This window comes from Triticum urartu, chromosome 4A (genome assembly GCF_056163025.1).
Source record: "Triticum urartu cultivar PI428250 chromosome 4A, HENAU_Tu73, whole genome shotgun sequence".
Taxonomy (NCBI): Eukaryota; Viridiplantae; Streptophyta; class Magnoliopsida; order Poales; family Poaceae; genus Triticum; species Triticum urartu.
In genome coordinates, this window is record NC_141876.1 from 308,360,664 (window position 1) to 308,368,612 (window position 7,949).

Genomic DNA, 7,949 nt, shown 5'->3' on the forward strand with positions numbered 1-7,949 from the left:
GGGCAACTCTGGGCTGGCCTACCCGTACCTAGGACAATCTGATTGTGCCCTGAGAAAGAGATATGTGCAGCTCCTATCGGGATTTGTCGGCACATTCGGGCGGTGTTGCTGGTCTTGTTTTAACCTGTCGAAGTGTCTTGAGTTACCGAGATACCGAGTCTGATCGGAACGTCTTGGGAGGAGGTCTATTCCTTCATTGACCGTGAGAGCTTGTCACGGGCTAAGTTGGGACTCCCCTGCAGGGATTGAATTTTCGAAAGCCGTGCCCGCGGTTATGGGCAGATGGAAATTTGTTAATGTCCAGTTGTAGATAACTTGAACCTTAATTAATTAAAATGTATCAACCGAGTGTGTTACCGTGATGGCCTCTTCTCGGTGGAGTCCGGGAAGTGGACACGGTGTTGGAGTAATGTTTGCGTAGGTTGCTCTCTAGTTTCTCGCTCGTGCTTTGCCTCCTCTTCTCGCTCTCCTTTGCGAATAAGTTAGCCACCATACTTGCTAGTCGCTTGCTGCAGCTCCATATATTTACCTTGCCTTACCTATAAGCTTAAATAGTCTTGATCGCGTGGGTGCGAGATTGCTGAGTCCCTGTGGCTCACAGATTACTATTACACCAGATGCGGGGCCTGATGATTCCGCTCCAAGAGACGCGTGTGAGCTCTAGGAGACGCGTGTGAGCTCCAGGAGACGCGTGTGAGCTCCAGGAGACCGTGTCGCATGTTGGGTTCTCTTTTATTTTGGCGCCGTAGTCGGGCCATGAGTGCTTGGATGATGTAATGTTATTTATGTACTTGATTGACGTGGCGAGTGTAAGCCAACTATGTTAACTCCCCTTCTATTATTACATTACATAGGATGTTTGTGAAGATTGCCTAACTTGCGACATATGCCTTCAATGCGATTATGTCTCTAAGTCATGCCTCGACATGTGGGAGCTATAGTCGCATCGAGGGTGTCACAGTTTGATAATAAACAGGTAATAGGTACTACCTCAACTACTTCCCAAACCCTCAATTTTAATTAGATCCTAATCATGCAATGTGTGAGGATTGATCTAATGCAATAACACTGGGTAGTAGGAGGTATGATCAAAGTGTTACTTGCCTTGCTGATGATCTGGGAAACCTAGCGATTCGAAGTAACAAGCGGCGCACTCCGGGTACTCTAACGCAAACAAACAAGCATACAATAAGTACTCACTAATGCACGGGTAAAACTCAAATAAGAGATCTAACCAGAAAGTTCAACTTAAGAACTCTGGTTGGCAAAAAGAATCAAATCGAACGAAGCAACGAAAGACAAACGGCAAAAGAAATAGGCTTCGTTTACTATTCTGGATCTAAGGCAATTTTTACAGAGGCAAAAACTTGTTTGACTTGGTTAAACGGAAAGAGAGTTTCGAGACGAAACTCCAGGCGCTTGAATCGCCTGATTCCGATAAACGAGCGAAAAGTTAGACTAAAATGAAAATCGGATCAGAGATCGCGATCAGAAAAATCGCGGATTTAATCCGAGAAAAAGAAAAACGACGAACGTTCGTTAAAATGTACGAACGGGCGAACGCTCACTATTTAAATAAACTGGAACAACCGATCTATTTAAAAAAACCAAAACTAAAAAAACAAACAAAACCGTCGGAAAAACTGAACGGTTTTTTGAAAAAAAAACCGGGGCCAAAAGAAAAAAAAAACTCCCTCCGGCGGTCCAGCGAACGGTGGCGGCGGCGGGGCGGCGCGGGCGCAGCGGAGAGGGGCGGCGGCGGCGCAGCGCGGCGGCGGCGGCAAGGCGGCGGTGGCGCGGCAAAGGCGGCGGCGGCGCGGGGCTAGGGCGGCTAGGGTTTGGGGGGGGGGTCTAGCTGGGCCTCCCGACTTATAAAGCTGGACGGGCCTAGTGTCCGGGTCGGACACGGCCCGTAGCCGGTTGCGTTTTTTTAAATAAAGTTACGCTCAGAAAAAAACAAAAGGAATACTAAACGGACTACAAAAATCCCGAAATAAATTTTCCCCGGCTTCTAAAATCAAGCCGCACAGGATGAACATTTATTTGGGGCCTAAATGCAAATTTGAAAAACGCGCATTTTTCCTAAATTCAAATAAAATAACAAATAATACAAAATAAAATCTTAATTGATTTTTTATTAAATCCTCAATATTTCTTTATTTTGGGAAAGTCATTTTATTCCCTCTCTCATAATTTTTATGATAGAAATAATTCAAGATAAAATAAATAAAATCAAATGATCCTATTTTCAAAATTTGAGACAACTCAAATATGAAAATAACGAAATCCCCAACTCTCTCCGAGGGTCCTTGAGTTGCGTGAAATTTCTAGGGTCAATCAAAATGCAATAAATATGATATGCAATGATGATCTAGTGTATAACATTCCAAATTGAAAATTTGGGATGTTACAAACCTACCCCCCTTAAGATGAATCTCGCCCTCGAGATTCGGGTTGGCTAGAAAATAGGTGAGGGTGGTCCTTCAGCAAATCTTCCTCTCGTTCCCAGGTGGCTTCATCCTCTGTGTGGTGGCTCCACTGAACCTTGCAAAACTTGATAACCTTGCTGCGGGTGACTCGACTGGCATACTCTAGAATTTTAACTGGTTTCTCCTCATAGATCAAATCACTATCCAACTGGATCGCTTCCAGTGGTACCGTATCTCTCAGTGGTATGTCAGCCATCTCTGCGTGGTACTTCTTCAACTGGGATACATGGAACACGTCGTGAACTCCTGACAATCCTTCGGGCAATTCCAACTTATAGGAAACTTCTCCCATACGCTCCAAAACTTTGTATGGGCCTACAAACCGTGGCGCTAATTTTCCCTTAACTCCAAAGCGCTTAACTCCTCGAAGTGGTGATACTCGAAGATAAACTCGGTCTTCGACTTCGTAAACTGTCTCCTTGCGTTTAGAATCTGCATAACTCTTCTGCCTGGATTGAGCTACCTTCAGCCTATCGCGAATTAATTTCACTTTCTGTTTAGACTCCTTTATCAGTTCCGGTCCAAACAACTGGCAGTCTCCAACTTCATCCCAGGACAATGGGGTCATGCACCTCCTTCCGTACAAGGCTTCGAAAGGGGTCATCTTCAAACTGGATTGATAGCTGTTGTTGTAAGAGAACTCTGTATACGACAAATTCTCGTCCCAACTAGATCCGTAATCTAGCGCACAAGCTCTTAGCATATCCTCCAAAATCTGATTGACTCTCTCAGTCTGTCCATCTGTCTGCGGATGAAAAGCTGTGCTAAACTCCAGTCTAGTTCCCAAAGTCTCATGCAACTGATTCCAGAACTTTGAGGTAAACTGGGTTCCTCTGTCTGATACAATGCTCCTTGGAACTCCATGCAGACATACGATTCTGGTCATGTATATCTTTGCCAACTTTGCACTGGTATAGGTAGTCTTCACTGGAATGAAATGAGCTACCTTTGTCAATGATCGACTACAACCCATATCGAGTCATAGCCTGAACGTGTTCTAGGCAATCCTATAATAAAATCCATGCCTAGCTTATCCCATTTCCATTCGGGTATCGGCAATGGTTGTAGCAATCCTGCTCGCTTCTGATGCTTTGCCTTCACTCTCTGACATACATCACGAACTGCTACATACTCCACAATATCCTTCTTCATTCCGGTCCACCAGAAAATATCCTTCAAATCCAAATACATCTTGGTATTTCCTGGGTGAATTGTCGTGGTTCTAAGTCTGACAGTAGTGTAGGGGGGGTAAGTATGGAGAGGCAAGATCTTAGCTATGGAGAAGTTGTAAGAACGCAAGGTTTACGAGTTCAGGCCCTTCTCGGAGGAAGTAATAGCCCTACGTCTCGGAGCCCGGAGGCGGTCGACTGGATTATGCGTGTATGAATTACAGGGGTGCGAACCCTTGTCTCGGAGGAGGGGGTGGCTTATATAGAGTGCGCCAGGACCCCAGCCAGCCCACATTACAAAGGGTTCAATGTACATTAAGGCAGGGCGTTACTGGTAACGCTAATAATAAAGTGCTATGATGACCATAAAAGCTACTTAATAACCGACCATTAGCATGCGGAGTGCCTTTAGGTCTCCTGACTGTCGAGTGGCTTGGTCTTGGTCGAGTGGTTGCTTCTTGGTCGAGTATCTTTGAGTCTGTCGAGTGGAACACCTCCAAGTCGATTGAAAGATGATTTCTTCTGGAGATGTCCTTGCGTAGGTCAGTTTGGACAGGTCCATGCCCCTACCCTAGGTACATAGCTTCATCATTAGCCCCCGAATGGATCGAGGTTTGAGTGGGAAAGGGATTGAGCACTTCTCCGACTCATTTTTCATGCCATGAGCATTTCTTGTTTCGGATCAATGAACCTGAGCGATGGCAGCGACTTCCTTTCCAGTCGCCTTGATCCATTCTTAGGTTTTTGTCGAGTGAGTTTCTTTACTTGAAAGGCTCCGAGTGACGGTGCAGAGGAGACCTTTGGTTTGACAAGTTGTTCCGCTGCCTGTAGATTTTGTGGAATCCGAATTTTGGGAAGCGCGCGGGACGGGGGAGGCCGCGGTAATCGGATGGGATAGAGCGGAGCCGCCTCGATCCCCGCGCCACCTTTTTCGCCATGTATCGCACGCGCTATTGTTACGGGATTTGACAGAACCGCCTGGGCCTACCAGTCAGCCACTCGGAAGCGGCCTCATATAAGGCATTGGACCGGGGTCTCCCGAACAGTGCGTCCCCATTATCTCTTCTCCTCCTCACGCTCCTCCGCTGCGTTCACTCTCGCCCTCGCACCACTGTTCCGTACGCGTCTCGCCGGCGACGATGGGGAAGGAGAAGACGGCGGCTCTGGAGCGGGCAAAGAAGGCGAGGTCGAAGGGGAAGGCGACCAGTCGGGGCGGATCCTCCTCGCGAACCGGCCTGCCGAAGGGCTGGATCCAGGGCGACTGGATCCACTCGAGGCTCACCCAAGAAGACCTCGACGACCTGGCCGAAGGAGGGCTGATCCCCTATGACTCGGCGCGGCTTCTGGGGAAGGAATCTGAGCCGCAACCCCGGGAGGGTGAGCGCGTTCTTCTTGCCACCCACGTCGACCGTGGATTTTCCTTGCCTCCTCACCCTTTCTTTCGAGGATTTCCGAACTTCTTTGGGGCACAACTCCACCATTTTACTCCCAACACAATCGTTTATCTCGCCACTTTCATTTCTTTGTGTGAGAATTTCCTGGGTTGCCGGCCTCACCGGGGTCTTTTCAAGCATATTTTCACTTGTCGCTCCCAGACAGTGAAAAAGGCTAATCCGAGTGATGAGAGGACCCAAGTGATCCAGATGTGTGGGGGTCTTGGTATCCAAATGAGAGGGAAAAGCTCCTTTCCGGCCATGATTCTTCCCGACTCAGTTCGCGGATGGCTGTCGACCTAGTTTTACTGTAAAGACCAGTCGATGCCAGGGCAGTCGACTGGCCTCCCTCCCTTTACCATGGACCGAGTGAGGAAACCATCCCCTTTGAAGGTGCTCCCGGAGGAGAAAGCGCAGGTGAGGGTGCTGGTCGAGCGAGTGGTCCAGCTTATCCGTGACGGGGTCACCGGTATGGATCTCTTGGAGGTCTTCCTCTAGTGGCGCATCCAGCCTCTTCAAGCCCGAGACCATCCGACGTGGATGTATTCGGGTCTTGAAGACTCCACTCGGATTCACCTGGAGGAGGTCGATGACGACACACTGGAGAAGTGGCTATCAGGCATTACCGGAAACAAGGATAACCCCAGGGGAGCCAGGAGAGTTCCCCCATTCGACCAGTCTCATGCACCAGAGAAGGTCTGATTCTGAGTTTTTGCTTGTAATTTGAATTCACTCGCGCAGCTGCCTATACTGCGTCGACTGACTTTGTTCTCCCTGCTTCCTTTCAGGCCATTATTGAAATGTATTCAATGCCCAACGGAGAGCAAGAGCAAGCTCTGGAAGGCAAGGCGAGTGGCCGCGACAGTGGCGAGTGGATTTCCGACGGTGAAGGGGATGGAGGAAGCGACGACTCAAGCGATGGAGAAGAAGTCGAGTCGCCCCCTCGCAGGGAGAGGCGATCCAAGCTTGACCAAGAACGACCGAGCGCCCGCGAAAAGTCAACTACTCAGGCTGGTCAGTCTTCGAAGCGTCCTCGGATCTCTTCACCAACCCCGACTGAGAAGGCGCCAAAGCACCCCAAAGTTGCAGAGCCGAAGACTTGAAAGACGTTGCCGAAGATCAAGATTGATATCCCCGTCGCTTCCGCGTGAGTGTCTCTCTTTGTATTCACTCCATGCTCCGCGCTGTTTGTTTTTGTTGTTTTAACTGGACGAACTTTGGAACTGTCAGCGCTGCCACTTCCGGGACCTCGGCTTACAGGGACGATGATGAGGTGATGGAGGATGCGGTCACTTCTAATCTGGGTATGATTTCTGCCATACTGTCTTTGTTCGGTCGATTCAACTACAATGTGCATCATTGGGTGACGTGATTTTGCAATTGAACTTTGCACAGCTCCCAACATTATTGACCTCCCCGATGATGACGAAGAGCCCGAGAGGTCTTTGACGAGGAAGAATAGGCAAGCTCCTGCAAGCGAGGCGCTATAGTCGACGCCGAGGGCAGAACCAGTCGTTCAGGACATTGGCGACGCCAATCGGGGTTCTGTTACCTTCGCCGTGCCACTGTTGAGTGCCTTGCCTTCTTCGTCGACTTCTCAGGCCCCTGTCGACCCACCTTCAGTTTTTGCGACCCATCATGTCCCAGCAGACGAAGTGAATGTTGCTAGGGAAGCGATACGCTAGGCGGGTGTCATGATGGAGAAGATGAAGATGGTGTGGGACGCTAGTCAGGCTACCTACGACGCCAGCTCGGCTCTCCAAAGCAACGTTCAGGTTAGTTGGTCACCGCTTGTTCTGTTAGGATATGATATCTGAAGACTCTTTCCGAAAATCTTTGCTCTGAAAATCTTTGCGTTAGTACACCCACTGGGTGCGTTGGTTGAACTTTGAATTAGTGGGGGCACGCTGAGTGCACCCACTGGGTGTAGTCCCCGAGACTACGATGGACTACGGGTAGTCGACTAGTCTTTGTATTTTGTCGAGTGTAAACCGAACTGATATTTTGTCTCTTCCACTCAGTCTGGTCGAGTGGGGTCAGAACTGGTGGGGGCACGCTAAGTGCACCCACTGGGTGTAGTCCCCGAGACCGCGGTCGACTGCTGGCAGTCGACTATGGTCTGAGTTCTTTCTCTTTTTTTCTCCCTGCACTCGACTCCGGCGGGCCGGTCGAGTGGGATCAGAACCGGTGGGGGCACGCAAAGTGCACCCACTGGGTGTAGTCCCCGAGGATATGGTGGACTGCGGGCAGTCGACCGTAGCCTTAGTACTTATTGACTTTGTTGTTTTTCACTGTAAAAATAACTTCTCCCCTTTGATTTCAGAAATCTTGTGATCTTGGAGCTCGCTTTGCTGACATGGAGAAACAGCAGATCCAACTGAACCTTGACTTGGAGCTGGCCAAGACAGAGCTGCAAAGGGTCAAGGACGACGCCACTGGTAAAACGAATTTGTCGACTGGTCTGTCTTAGGCTTGAGTACCCTTCTGCTCTTTCTGAATCAGGCATCATTTCTTTGTAGAAAAACTGTGAGAAGCTCTGGCGAAGAAGGATCAGGATTTGGATGCTGCTCGAAAGGAGGCTGACGACAGAACCGCTCTAGCTGAACAGAAACTGGCTTCGGTCGGCCAGTTAGAAGAAGAGAATACCAGGCTGAAATCTTCTCTGAATGAGGCCAACAAGGAGTGCTCGCGCTGGAAGAAGGAGAATCTCATCCTGGGCGAGAAGATGGAAAGCATTGCTCGCAGGAGGGACGATCTGGAGAGCTATCTGAGGGGCCTTGCCAAGAAGTTGTTCATCAAGCCTGAAGGTGCACATTTTGTTCCGACTGATTTTTTTATGTCGACTCGATGTACGAATA